At 30.7% G+C, this 15284-nt stretch overlaps 1 long non-coding RNA gene across 1 annotated transcript; it reads right to left on the bottom strand.

Annotated features, from left to right (window-relative positions):
- Positions 1 to 265: 265 nt before the first annotated feature.
- Positions 266 to 703, bottom strand: LOC136088493 (uncharacterized). The gene is made up of 2 exons (XR_010642214.1): positions 616 to 703; positions 266 to 540 (listed from the first exon to the last, which is right to left on the bottom strand). It is a non-coding gene; the product is annotated as an uncharacterized LOC136088493 (long non-coding RNA).
- Between the last annotated feature and the right edge of the window lie 14581 nt (positions 704 to 15284).

Below are 15284 nucleotides of genomic sequence, written 5' to 3'. Positions count from 1 at the left end.
TTGTTTAAATCGCTAGTAAAGCAAACTGTTGAACGTATTTTGACAAAACAAAGCTTAATACATCTTTAACATTAGCACCTTGTTTAGCTATTAAATTTGAAAGATTATGTAAGACTGCAAAACATCCACATATGAAATCCTTAAGTGAAAGTAAAGGAACAGTAAGACCACCTGGTATACTGGTCTCCACATGTTACCGGCCACCTGAAGGTGATTTATTTAAATTTTCCAATCATTTAAAACAAATTTTTATAAAAAACAACAATGAGCAAAAAAAAATATTCTGTATTGGAGACATAAACATAGATTGTTTACAATATGATAAACATGCCAATACTAAACTTTTTTTTGACGAAATGCTTCAACATTACATCTTCCCAATTATTAACAAGCCAACTCGAGTAACTCCAACTTCAATCACTGCAATAGACAATATATTAACTAATTCATTGTTTGATACTTCTCTAAAGGCAGGAATAATAAAGGCAGATATATCTGATCATTTTCCTATTTTCTTCTCCTTGACGCAAGATATAAAATCTAATAATCGTTGTAAAATTAAAACTTATAAAAGAAAAATCAACAAATTTGCTATTCAACAATTTAAAGACTCACTGTCGGCAGAAGAGTGGGATAAGGTATACCATGAATGCAATCTTGGGCACACTAACTCTGCTTATAATAACTTCGAAAAAATTTTCCTAACCAGTATACCCAAAGAAGAGTATAAAAAAATGTTTGACAAATGGCTTGAAAGGATGCAACTTTGTATAGATAATGATGGATATTATTTTGAACATTTAATAAAATTAAATTTAAAAAAATCCTTTTTTTTTTTTTGTTATAGGGGAGTTCTACGAACTTTCCTAACGACCTAAGTACATTGACAGATATTCGTAAAATTGCAATAACTTTGCAAGCAAACGGTAAACGACTCTTTTTTTTTAAAGGTGAAAAACAAGAAATTATAAACTAACTGATTTTAAAATTGTAGGACGATATAGATTTCTTTTTATGCGTTAAAAATGTTTACGTTGAAAACCCGTATGGCACCCCCTCCCCACTTAAAAATTTCTTGCTTCTTTCAAAGATGTGTATGCATCAATATCTCCAGCAGTGGCAACTGAACTACAAATGAAAATGGAGTCTTTCATTTTTTAGTCCAACCCTACATATTAGTTTTTAGCGCTGAGAGTTTTTACTTTCATAACTAGAAGGACAGATAGTGAATAAAATTTAAAATAATATTATTTTTTAAAGTTGTCTTTCTGTTTTTATTGAAAGTGATTTTTTTGATATGCCTGGTGAAAATTGTGCAATATTTGGTTGTTCAACTTCAAGAAGACACAAAGTTATCAGCATTTTCAAAGTTCCTACTCCAACTAATGATGCAAATAAAAAATTGAGTAATGAGCTTATTTACGTAATTACTAGAGACCGACTCATCGATGATTCTTTGAAAAAACGAATTGATTCCTTCAACCCTAATATTTGCGAGCTTCACTTTACTGAACATCAATTTTGGATTAACTCATCTCGAAAAATTTTAAAAGATGGAGCATTGCCAACTCTAAATCTCCCTAAGAAAAGTAATCAATCACAGCGAATTTCAATATCGATTACAAAACGTGAGGAGTTTTTAGTGACGCAAAAGTTAATTTCTCGAACTACAACGTCATGTTACAAATCTTTTGATGATTTTACAAAACGCATTTTAAAGCTCTCTCTTGGCGATTGTTGGAAAATTTCTTTGGAAGATAGATTTGCAGTAATTACTTGTAGTTCTCCAGAACATGTTTTACCAAAGTATAAAATTTATAACGAACTGCTAGACTATTGTATAAGAATTTTTGGTTGGATGTTACCAATAGATCATCTTTTGTACCTTCAATATAAAGGATCTTTTTTGAATGTTTTTTTATCAAAATTTATAAGTCATATTGAAACTCTTGTTCTTTGTCCTGGTGTTGAAGTAAAAAGTTTAGACTTAATCAATCAAAACTTTAAATTTGAAATGCATGTTATAACTAAAAAATTTAACCACTTGCTTTTTAAACAACTTTCTCTTAAACCTAGATTAAACCAAGATGAGTTTTATCATTCACTTAATTGTAATATTTTAATAAAATCCGAGAGTTGTTGTTATTCATGACATTTTTTGCAACTTAAAACTATTTATGAAGCAAATAATAAAAATAAAACTTTAAACCAACCTGCAAAGCTGAATGCTCCTCTTAAATTTACCTCAACCGAACGAATTAAATTAAGTTTGCAACAATATCGTTTAAAATGCAAACAGTTGGAAAATCAGATTGAACATATAAAAACAGTTTTGAATATTAAAAGTGAAAAAGTTAATTTAGAACTTGAACAAGTCCTTAAAACATTGTACTCTGGTTTTAATCAAAAAAATATTCCAGACTTCATGAAACTATTTTAGAATGAGCAGCAAAATTATATTAAAGCTTCTAGTTCCTGTAGTGTTAAATATCATCCAATGATAATAAAATTTTGTCTTAATTTAGCAGCTAAATCTTCGTCAGCATATTCTGATTTGCGTTTTGATAGTAAAACTGGTTCAGGATTTTTAGTTCTTCCAAGTTTACGCACCTTGAGAGACTACAAAAATTATATAGATCCTTCAAGAGGTTTTAATCCTCAAGTCATTAATGATCTTGCAAATAAAACTTCTAACTTCTCTAGTTCTGAACGATTTGTTACAATTCTGTTTGATGAAATGAAAGTTCAAGAAGATTTGGTTTGGGATAAATACTCTGGTGAGTTAATTGGATTTGTAGATTTAGGAGATATTCAAACTAACTATGCCACACTTAAAAATGTGAGAGAGCTAGCTAGTTTTAGTTTTTCATGTTAAAAGTATAGAAAACCCACTTTCCTATAGTCTAGCAACATTTGCCACAACTGGAGTAACATCAACACAACTTATGCCAATATTTTGGAAAGCAATGCGTTATCTAGAGAGTATAAATTTGAAAGTCATACCTGCAACTGCAGATGTTGCATCTCCAAATAGGAAGTTTTTTAAAATGCATAAGAAATTAGATGGTGGCTCAGGGAGAAAAAATTGTATATCGCACTAAAAACTTATTTAGTATCAATAATAGATTCATCTTTTTCTTTGCAGATGTACCTCATCTAATCAAAACTTCTCGAAACTGCCTAAGTAATTCTGGTTCTGGATGTAAACCACGCTACATGTGGAATAGTGGATTTTTTCTTCTTTGGAATCATATTTCAACATTTTACAATTCTGATTTAGAAAGACGTTTAAAACTTGTTCTTAAACTAACAAGCGATCATGAAAACTTAATACCATATTCTGTGATGAGGGTATGTCTTGCATCCCAAGTATTGAGCGAAACGGTAGGAAATGTTTTAAAGCAGTTTGGACCACCAAAAGCTGCTGGAACTGCAGAATTTTGTTTAATGATGGATATCTTTTTTGATTGTTTGAATGTAAAGAGTGTTGAGCATATAACAAAAAGAAAGTTATTTTTAAAACCTTATGAATCAGTAGATGATTCAAGATTTGCTTGGTTAGATAACTTCCTCTTATACTTTAAATTGGTTTATATACTTTTACTTTAAATTGGAATTATACTTTAAATTGGAAGTTTTGATGAGACCTCAAAATCAAAAATGTTTATTTCTTCTCAAACTTATGAAGGTTTGCAAATTACATTGCATTCATTTAAAGAAGTTGTTAAATTTTTACTTGAAAATGGTGTTTGATTTGTATTTTCTGAAAGATTCTGCCAAGATGACCTTGAAAACTATTTTGGAAGACAACGTGCAATTGGTCGCAGAAAAAATAATCCATCTATCAAAGATTTTGGCTACAATGATAATACAATCAAGTCACAGTTTTCAGTTATTGGTAAAATTTAATCTACTAACAATAATATCATGGATATTGAAAATAATCCTTTACCGATAAGAACAAAAAATAGTTTAAAGTTAATTCAAATTAAAAACCAATATTAAGTTCTGCTTTTTCACATTTATTAGTTGAAAAAAAGGTTATTTTTATAACCACAAAGTTTTAAAAGCATTATTTATCATTTATAATGGCAAGAGTATCTATAAATGAATTAGCATAAAAGCGTTGTGTTTTTCTTCAAAAAATATTTCTAAACAAAATACATTTGGCGTATTTTATTAAAATAAATTTCGGACTTCTCTCCCATTTCGAATATCCTCTCCTGTTTTTACCTTTCAACGTCCCCTCCGCCTATACTTACTTTGGTGACAAAATTGACACCCCCTGTAAAGTACAGTGGCGGATTGAGGTTTAGTGTCGCAAGGGGGGCCAAGTCGATGAATAGAGGTGACCGGGGTTGGGTGTGGTATTTTAAACCCCAGAAATTATTTTCCTGAGGGTTATTTAAAAGGGAAATTATTTTTTTGAATGTTTTAGGGGGCACCGTTTGACCGTTCTTGATCGCAGCTTGGCCCCCACGCCATATACTAAATCATCCACAGGTAAAATAAACATTTAAAATAAACAAGATCAATACTTATAATTTTAATTCACTTGGAATAACTTTTGCTTGTTTTCTATTTGCTTGCATAATTATTTACAAGTAAATAAAAGGGAACTGTGACCGATGGTCGCAGTTGTGATCAAAGTTTGCTTTAAAAAAATATATATTATTAAATGAAAGCGATGAAGTACTTCATCACTTGTGTGATTGTGATGAAATACTTTGTCGCTACATAGTTATAAGAATATCTTTAACGTAACTAAAATTAATACACTTCAAAAAAATTTTACTTTATTGGTTTAGCCAGTACCGTAGCAACGGAAAATTCCCCATGCGAGTAAGGTTATTGAGGTGCTAAAAGAAACAACTCTTTCCTATAAATAGCTCTTTTTAATTATAAAATAAATATTTATATTCTTCCTTATGAAAATCTTTTTAAAAAGATATTGCTACTAAATGTCATAAAAATTATTAATAATTTTAATCTTAGTAATTTTTGGTTTAAAAATCTACTTTTTACTACAAAATTAATTTAGGCAATTGATTTTTTTCAATTATTTCTAAAATATGTATAAAAAATCTGGTTCTTTTGAGACCCAGGTGGATATACTTTTTGAGAAAAAAAAATAACTTTTCTAAGGGAACTAGGGTGTAACCAAGGTTCATGGGGTGTGTAACCTCTTTCAACGAAAAAAATGACATTTTAGTTTTAAGGCAAAGTATATAAACTTTAGGATCTAGTTTTGAAAAAGCTTGTGTTGTTTTTCTACGAAAAATACTCTTGCATGTCAGAAAAAGATCTTGATTTATATTGTTTACTTTCCACAAACCCCCTCTTTCTCTAATATTTACAAGTGTCTGAGTATCATCTTCCATAACCCTGCAGCGCAGTAAAATTGAAACACACTGTTGGCTATACTTACATACATTTTTACTACTTTTAAATTTAGTATACACTCTCTGAAAAATATATCCAATAAGAAATTGTAAACTTTTTCTCTCTATATCAGTTATTTCCTTAGTTGTATTTACAGATTCAATAGTATTTAGTTTTATATCAGAAAGATTGTTTAATATAAGAGAAGACATTTCAGTGAGTAGTATATTACTCAAAGTAAGATCACTGAAGTGTGAAGCTAGTAGATTTTCGTTCAATAATTCATAATATTCTTGATAAAATAAATCACTATTGCCTTCATATTTTTGTATTATTGGTTTTAACTTTTGCCAAAGATTTTCAGCATCATCTATTGAATAACTAAATTTCTCGCATGAGAACTGTTTGCTTATATCAAATGGCAGACACATGTCTATTTGCAATAAACTTGCACATTCTTCAACTATGCTTTTCAGCTTTAATGATGAAAATGTATTAGAAGATTTCTACGTATTATACATTTTGGAAGAATCTATTTCAAAACTCTCTAAAATATGCTTCGATAAAATGTGTCTCTTTAAACCTCTAATTGTCTTGTAAACTTGGGGACACTGAATGCATGCATGTTGTTTAACATTATCTCTATAAATATCGATATCAGAAACAATAGAATCTATATCTGTAACTAATTTAATATTATTGTTCAAAAATCCTCTTTCAACCACGTCAAACAAACATTCCAAATCACTATTTATCTCGAAATTGCTATTAAAAGATGCCATTTTTTAAACTTGTGCAGCTTCGCCGGTTCGTTGTGCAGTTTTCAAGTTAAAATCGAAAAACAATGGAAACGGTCCGTGTTTCCAGACTATGTATTCTTATGACTGTTTTAACTCATGCTAAAATTTTTTAATAGTTTTATACCATACGATAGAGCAAAAAATTCTATACATTAGGGTAAAGGGGGCTAGTTAAGCAATTTTTACTAAATCTAACAGATCTCATGAACGGTGCGTCGGATTTGAATAATATTTGTAAAATAATTTAAACTGCTAAAACTTGTTAAGAAAAAAATCTAGTTTTTAATTTTTTTAAGAAGATAATGCTTAAAGTTTGCGGAGCTGCTCAACCTGCAGAATTTAACAGAGATTGGTAATATGAAAACTCTTAATTGTAATTTAAGTTTTTTAAGTAATTATGTTTTAGTGCACCTCAGTTTTCAGACTTCCTTAGTTATCGCCATAGCAACGGGTTAGTAATTAGGTTTTTAACTTTTTAATCAGTAGTTTGGATAAGATTTAAGTCTTAAAAACATCTTGTTTGCTTAATTTTATTAACAGGGCTCAAAACAACCTTAAGATAGATTTCACAGCATGAACTCTAGTAAATAAAATCGTATCTTTTGACTATATTTGCATGCTCGTTTTAAAAGCTTATTTAAAGTTTGTATTTTATATTTAAAAAAATGACTCGTAGTACGATTAGAAAACGTAAATATAAGTTCAAAGGCAATTAGTGCACATACAACGAAAAACAGAAAAATACTTTACCTTTATCAATTGCATGTTGTTCAAGTGCAATGAAGTTATTTTCAAAAATGAATACTACTCAAAATGTCGAGGATAAGAATGATGATTATGAAAACAATCATAACTTTATTATGAACTTTTCCATCTTAAAAAGATTATTTAGTAAGTATATTTATTGTCCTGAATGTGGAAATAAGATTAAGAACCTTAAGAAAAAAATGGGATTTTGCTTGCAATTTGAAATTTTTTGTAAAAACTGTGACGAAGTTATAGACACATTCCAAACTTCAGTAGTAAATAAAAGAAGTGCAGAAGTCAATGCACAAGTTTTTGTTGCTTTTCGAGAAATAGGAAAAGGTTATACTTCTATAGAATCATTTAATCGTTCCATGAATAAGCCAAGACCAATGATAGCCATTCCAGACGATTTTTTTATAATTCAAAAAAGCATATATAATTTATATCATTGTATAGAGCTTGACCTGACTTAAAAAATGAGGGGTCATTCGACCTTTGAAATTAAGCGGATCCAAAGTTATAGAATTTTTTGTAGTGCAAAAAATGATGATTTTTTGACGAAAGGTATAGGGCTTAAGTATGGAAAATTTGCAGTGTTATGGCTCCGAAAAAGAGAGTATTTTTGGATCATATTGACTTTTGAATTACTTTTGAACCGTTATTACATTTGACTTGAAATTTCCATATTGATTCAACAACTATAAGAAAAAAAAATACAAAAAATTTTTTTTTTAATTTTGTCGGGATTGCCCAGAACTGTCTATTTTACAGATTGAGGGTTTTTACTTATTTACTTAGTTTTGGTGTCATATTGGCTCTTGAATAACCCTTGAACCGTTATTACATTTGACTTGAAATTTTCCATATTGATTCACCAACTATAAGAAAATAAAATACCAAAATATTTTTATTTAATTCAGTCGGGATTGCCCAGAACTGTCTATTTTACAGACTGTGGATTTTAACTTATTTACTTAGTTTTGGTGTCATATTGACTTTGGAATAACTTTTAAACCATTATTACATTTGACTTTAAATTTTCCATAGTGATCCAACAAGTATAAGAAAATAAAATACCCCAAAATTTTTCTGTTCAACTGATGAGATTTACCAGAATCATCTATTTTACAGACTGAGGGTTTTCACTTATTTACTTAGTTTTAGAAAATAAAATTTTGGGTTATATTATAATAACACCATACAAATATGCATAAAGGAAGCATGGAATCCAAATAGTACATCATTTTAAAATTATTGTATAAATTACAGACCAGTCAGTAAATTACTGCAAATAGGCTGCACATACCAACTGGACATATATTTTGGGCATATAACTTTGAATATATTTGATATTTTTCAACGGTTATTAAATTTGACTCGAAATTTTTCATAATGGTCCCATTTTTATTCATCTGATGAGATTAACCAGAATTATCTATTTTACAGACTGATGGTTTTCACTTATTTACTTAGTTTTGGAAATAAAATTTGGGGTAATATTATTATTACACCATACAAATATGCATAAAGGAATCATGGAATCCAAATCATACATCATTTTGAAATTATTGTATAATTTACAGACCGGTTAGTAAATTATTGCAAAAGGGCATTGAAATCTGTCGAAATTTTTCAGAATAATCTATTTAACAGACAGAAGGTTCTTCAATAAAGTTAAAATTTAATTTTTAATAAAAATAAATTACAGCAAACGAACTTTTTGAAATTTGGAGTACTTACAACTGCAATAGGCAGGTATAACAGCAGAAATTATATCTAAAAATGTAAAAATATTATTATTAGAAACACAGATACACAATAACGTGTTAAAAATATTTTGTTAATTCATTTTAAAAATATATAAATTAAAAACATTTAAAACTAAATAAGCATAAAATAAGAAACTTACTCTTTAAGATTGTTTATGTGAACCAATGAAAACGCCTAAGATAAAAAAAATGAAAGTAACATAAAAAAATGTTTTTATTCTAAAACTTATTTCTTGGCTTTTAGTGAATGATTAGAAGTAGCAAGTTTCAGTAACGAAACAAACTAATAATTATTTTTAACAATAGACACCATCGAGAAGGTAAGCCAAGTTGTCTATCAACACAAAACATCACAACAATAACATCACAACAATAACATCACAATCACAAAACACACAGACCCTGTGGCACTAAACGCTCCTAATTCACACTAGTGTAACTAAGTAATGGGTTAACTTTTAACCAAAACTAGTGATCATCCTGAAAAGCTTAAAGGTGGCTCTATTTGCATATGACATAAGAATTATATGGATTTTAATCATCTTGTTTTAGAACTGACTTGCTAACTGTTCTTACAGAATGGTACTACATAGCATTAGATAGAGGTGGTTAGGCAAATTCTACTGTCATCTGTTAATTGTTATCTAGCTATATAAACTTCGTGTTGGCTCTTCCAGTAACTTCCAACTTTAAAAGTAGTTACCTTCTGATGCTTGCTCTACCCCTACTTCTATCCACAATAGTGAAATTGTTCCCAATCAAATTACTGTTTTTGTACCTTCTGATTTAATTTTGAAGATTGCTAATGATGACTTTTCATGCTCTGCTACCAGGGGCGTTGCGTGATAAAGTTCCAGGGGGGGGGGAGGAGGGTTAAGAGACCTTGTTTTTCCCAACTGCTTCACATAGTTTTCACAACTATTTTTTATAATTCAAGAATTCAAGAAATTAATTTCTGTCCTATTTACAAAATCTTCTGATTGTTGTACTACACTGCACTCACTCTCATGAATTGCCAATTATCAGTATTTATTAACTTTTATTAACAAAACATGGCTTCCTTTACATATATACAAAATATTCAATTCAAAAAACGTCTAAAAGTTTTATCCATTCATAGTGAAATTGTATCAGTCCAAAAAAAACACAATTTACAAATCCAATAAACTTTACAAACCATTCTGGCAGCATATATAGCAGTTTAAAATTTTACGGAAATGGATACAAAGGAATATGGAAAATGTTATTTTATTACAAGACTTATACGCACAATATTTTATCATCAGTCTATCATTTTTTGTCTACTGTTTGATTTTAATATGACGTTTCTTGAATTAAACCCATCGTTTAACAAGATGTTAGGGGTTAACTCCTTTACAAAGTTCTTTTTCGCACTTCAATAGCATAAGACTATCTAATCTCTCGTCACTCATTGTTGTTCTCAGATGTGATTTTAAAATCTTGAGTTGGCTGAAAGAACGCTCATTTGATGCTACACCATAAGCAGCTGTGATAACAAAAATGCATAGTTTATGGGCTTGTTTCAGTATATCCTTTAACTTCACAACATGTTACAAAATGTCTTTCAGCATATTGGCTAGTATTCTTGATGACTTCAAATCTTCATCACCTTCTAAATAACAGATAGCTATCAAAATTTCTATCTGGCCTTTCAGCACATGGACGTCTGGAATATGATCCTTGTATCCAGGAGGAAAAAGTTTGTTTGCTTTTGTTAAGTTTTCAATATTCAAATTATCTTTATTTAACGGAAAACTAAAAACTTTGGTGATAGGGGCAAATATTTCCTTTAATGCTGCCGAGTTTTTGGTTAAACCCATGGCTAGAGAGTATATGAACTCTTTGAATTCTTTTCGGTAAAAAGCTTTCATCTCCATTGCTATTAATCTATGGTGTCGTTCGTAGTCGTTTTCTGCATCAATGTGTAATTTCCTAGAAAATATTACTGCACTTTCAATCAAATTATTCATGGCATCTGTATCGTTACTGATATTTTGTATGTACTTGGCAGTACTTTCAATTACATTAATACTGTCAATGACATTGAAGTTTGGACTTCAATGTCATTGACAGTATTCTAAGATTTCTGGTAATATTTTTATCTTCTCAATGATATTCTTCATGAAGAAATGAGTACTAATGAAATCAAAAGTTGTTACTTTTTTCAGAAGTCCCATTACCTTAGTTCTCGTGTTAGTATCAAAAATCGTATTATTTTAGATGATCTGAGGAAGATCAATAACCTTTTCTAAACACTGATTTAAAGCCTTAACAGATTTTGCTCGTGCGGTCCATCTTGTTCTAGACAGGTTTACAAGCTGTATTGCACAGTCAATGTCTTCAAGTTTTTCTTTTAAATTACTAAATCTTTTTGTGCTTGATGTGAAGAAAACATGAAACTGTTCGAGGACATTAAACAATTCTCGTATTAAAGTATTAACATTATAGGCATGTTCAATAGCAGTGTTTGTTCTGTGGTCTTGGCAAGGTATGTATGGTACATTATGGCCAACTTCTTCTGTTATATACTTTTGTACTCCCTTAAATTATCCAGACATTGAACTCGCGTAGTCATACGACTGAAAAGTCATTTTGATGTGTCAATGCCTTCTTTATGTAAAGAAGATAAAATTAGCTCAGCCATCCCTTTTCCAGTCTTATCAGTGCATTCGACAGATTTCAAAAGCCTTTCCTGAATCTCACCGTTTTCACTGGTTGTTCTCACAGCTATACTCATTATGTCCTTATGTGACATATCGGGAGTAGTGTCGGCCATAACGGAAAAAAAATTGGAGCTGTTAATTTCATCAATGATCTTACTCTTTAATTCAGTTGCAATTAAACTAATCATTTTATTTTGAGACGATGGACTTGTGTATAACTCTATATGGACGAAGGGCTCTATCTTCAATCCAGGCTTTTAGTGTGGGATTGTGGTGAGAGATTAGATTCACAACTGCAACAAAGTTACCTTGATTAGCACTGCCTGATTCCCTAAACGTTAGCCCTTGGCATCCCAAAGTCTTGCATTTATCGATAAGAACTTCGACAGTTTTTCAATTCTGCACCTCTATTTTTTGCTCTTCTATTAGAGCAAGTCTATTGGATTTTTGAACTTGCGTCCTATTCAAATTTTTTATCAGAAGATGTTGTTTCTTCTTCTATGGATATACCACACGTTGAAGTTGATGTTTCAATTATTATCAAGTCTAACTTTGTATGCTCACTACTTTGTATTTCATCATCCACTTCGACATCGTTACCAGCATTCGAAGGTTCTATTTTTCGTTTTTTTGAAGCTAAGGAGGCTACAAAAGAATTCTCTGGGGCGCCCACTGTTATATATGTTTATATGAACCTTTCTACCAAACCACAATGAACGGATCTTTCATTACTGGTTTTATAGTCGTTATCAAATACTGCTTTGCATACGCAACATTATAATATATATCTTTTGCTTTTCATAGTTAGTGCTGGAAAACAAACGCGTTGCTATAATTTACCGTAATTTTTAAATGATTTAATATTTATAAAAGTTATCACTCTTAATAAATGTGTTAAGATATAAGAGTCTTACCATAGTAGAATAAGACTAATAATCCTATTATATATTCTTATTAGGCATATTACTCCTACAAACCTAATTCTGATCCTACTTTAGTATTAAGTATGAAAAAAAATGAATAACTGCTTTTAGTCAAACATAAACTTGCAGCTGCCATTTTTATTGTTGATAACAAAAAAAAGAAGCGCGAAAAAAAACTTAAAGCTGTGGAATACAGCCTTAAGCCGTTTAATAAACGTAAAGTTTATTTGTCCAAGTCAAAAAAGAATTAGATCTTTGATGGATTTTCGCAAAAATTTTGATTTTATTTAACTAGAAAATATTTTTTGATTTTATCACCGATTTCCCAACTGCCCCAACTCGTGGCAAGGAAATTCCCAACTTTTCTATTTTTTAGATTCTGGGAGGGGGAGACTCCCCCTCCTACCCCCTCCAAGGCGACGCCCCTGTCTGCTACCCCAACTTCTATTGCATACATCCCTTTAGGAAATGGTTCTAAAAACTTTCTTATTAAAACGCAACTTAATTAAGAGAATCTCCCAGTTTCCAATTTGGATACTACCTATATTATATGATGATTTCACCTATCAAATAAAGAAATTTTAATTTGTAACATGTAATTGATGTTTTTAAAGAAGGTAGATATATCTAATGGTCTAAATATAAGCAAGGTTTTTGAGTCTTTAATTAACAAACACTTATGCTCTCTTCTTGAATCTAATAACTTACTTTCTGATCATCACTACGTATTTCAATCGCCTGGTTTTACAGCTAATACTACCATTTATTCCTGCCTTGATAAGAACGCAACACTCCCTAATTGCTTGAAAGGGGCATTTGAGCTTGAAAAGGATCTCACTTCTGCTACAGCATGAGGTTCACAGTGGCTGGTGAACTTTAACTCATAGAAAACTTAATTTTTTTCAGCTAATCGTTATCGCCATAATTTAGATCTTCCTATATTTATAAACAGTAATGTACTCCATGAGTCATTTACCCTTTATCTTCTAGATTAACTCTTACTTCCGATCTTTCTTGGAAATCATATATTAAATCCACTGCAAAATTAGCATCTGCTAAGTTGCATCTCTTTATTGTGCTTGCCACTTTCTTACTCTGGATTTTATTCTTTATCTCTATAAATCTCAAATCCTTCCTAGTATGGAATACCGTTGCCCTATCTGGGCGGATCTTCCAATAATGCCCTTTCTCTTTTAGACAAGGTTCAAAAATGCATTGTAAACATAGTTGGACATGCTCTTGCAGTCAACCTCCAACCATTATCACATCATTGTAATGTTGCTTCTTTTTCTCTTTTCTATAAATATTATAATGAACACTGCTCTAAAGAGCTAGCGTCTTTTGTACCATATACTAAAATTCATTGTTGTGTTACTCATCATTCTATTAAGTCTCATCCTTTTAATGTGACTGAAATTGTAATAGTTACAAAGACAAATAAATTTCGAAAAAAAATTAAAAATTAAAAAGAAATGTTGTTAACAAAACCTCAGATAAGAGGGTGACACAAGTTTAATAATAAAAATAAAAAATACAAATAATTATAGAATAGCAAGACCTGCCTTTGTAGCCAACCATTGTCGTATTGTCATAGTGTTGCTTCTCTTACTCTTTTCTAAAAATACTATAAAGGGTGCTGTTTTAAGGAGCTAGCGTCTCTTATGCCATCTGCTAAAATTCATTCTTGTATTACTTATCATTCAATATCAAAAAAAGTCTCGTCCTTTTACTGTGACTGTCCCTAAGTGCTACAAAAATTCTTATTTGTGTGACTAATCATTCAGCATCTTTTTACTGTATATGTTCCTTCATGGGGTAAAAACTTTTTTTTTCTTTGACAAAACATAAATATGCATATAATGATTTACGCGTGCATGAATGCTGTGCCAGAGAACAGAGACATACATATAATTCCAACAGAACACAAACATACACATAATGACTAACTGGTACATAAACACAAACATACATATAATGACTTACGGGTGCGTCAACACCGCTCCAGAGGTCCAACAGAACACATACATACACATAATGACTGACGGGTACATAAACACAAATATACATATAGTGACTTACGGTTGCGTCAACACCGCTCCAGAGGTCCAACAGAACACAAACATACACATAATGACTAACCAGTACATAAACAAAAATGTACATATTGTGACTTACAGGTGCGTAAACACAAACATACAAATAATTACTTATCGGTAGATCAACACCGCTGCAGAGGTGAACGGAACACAGGTATTCATATAATGACTTGTAGATACACCTACAAAAATATACATATAATGACTAACAAATACCTAAACACAAGGATACATATATTAACGGTACATCAGCGCAAAAATAGAAAGCATGACTTACCAGTATGTTGCCATGGCTGCAGAGGTCCAACAAAAATCAAATATACATACGTTCCGTTGATCGCCATGTCTATAGCTTGTAAGTTTTGAAAGTTCATACAAAATATCAAAGGTACGTGAGTTTTGAGAATTTATAAAACCACCATGAATACTACCTTCATGCTCAACCACTTTTTCCCAAAATTGCTTCTTTCCAATGTTTAAATTGGCTAAAAAAACTTGAGTTAACTATGGTGCGATCTGTCATCAAAGGTTTAAATGAAAAAATAAGCTTCCGAAGATCATCCTCATAGTTTTCCTTTTCAGGAGAAAATATTTGAGACATTACAGTGAGTAAATTTTTTAGCTCTCCAAAATAAGATTGTGCCTCACCTGAAAACATATCTTCTATCCCAAACGTGTAGCTTCCAGATGACGTTGTGACTTGAAAACTACCAATCTCTCTAAAATTATACTTTGTGCCATCTGTATGAAGAACATTGTGTGTACTATTCAATATAGCTTCTCTAACCTGAGCTTTTGATAAAAGGTTCATTTCACTAAAAAATTCAGCAGACAAAGATTTTTTTGGAAGTGTGCCACATGAAATTCCAGCCATTTTTTGTAG

The sequence above is a fragment of the Hydra vulgaris genome, chromosome 12, assembly GCF_038396675.1.
Source record: "Hydra vulgaris chromosome 12, alternate assembly HydraT2T_AEP".
NCBI classification, from domain to species: Eukaryota; Metazoa; Cnidaria; class Hydrozoa; order Anthoathecata; family Hydridae; genus Hydra; species Hydra vulgaris.
The sequence above is the reverse complement of the archived record's forward strand: the minus strand, read 5'-3'. Positions and strand labels throughout refer to the sequence as shown.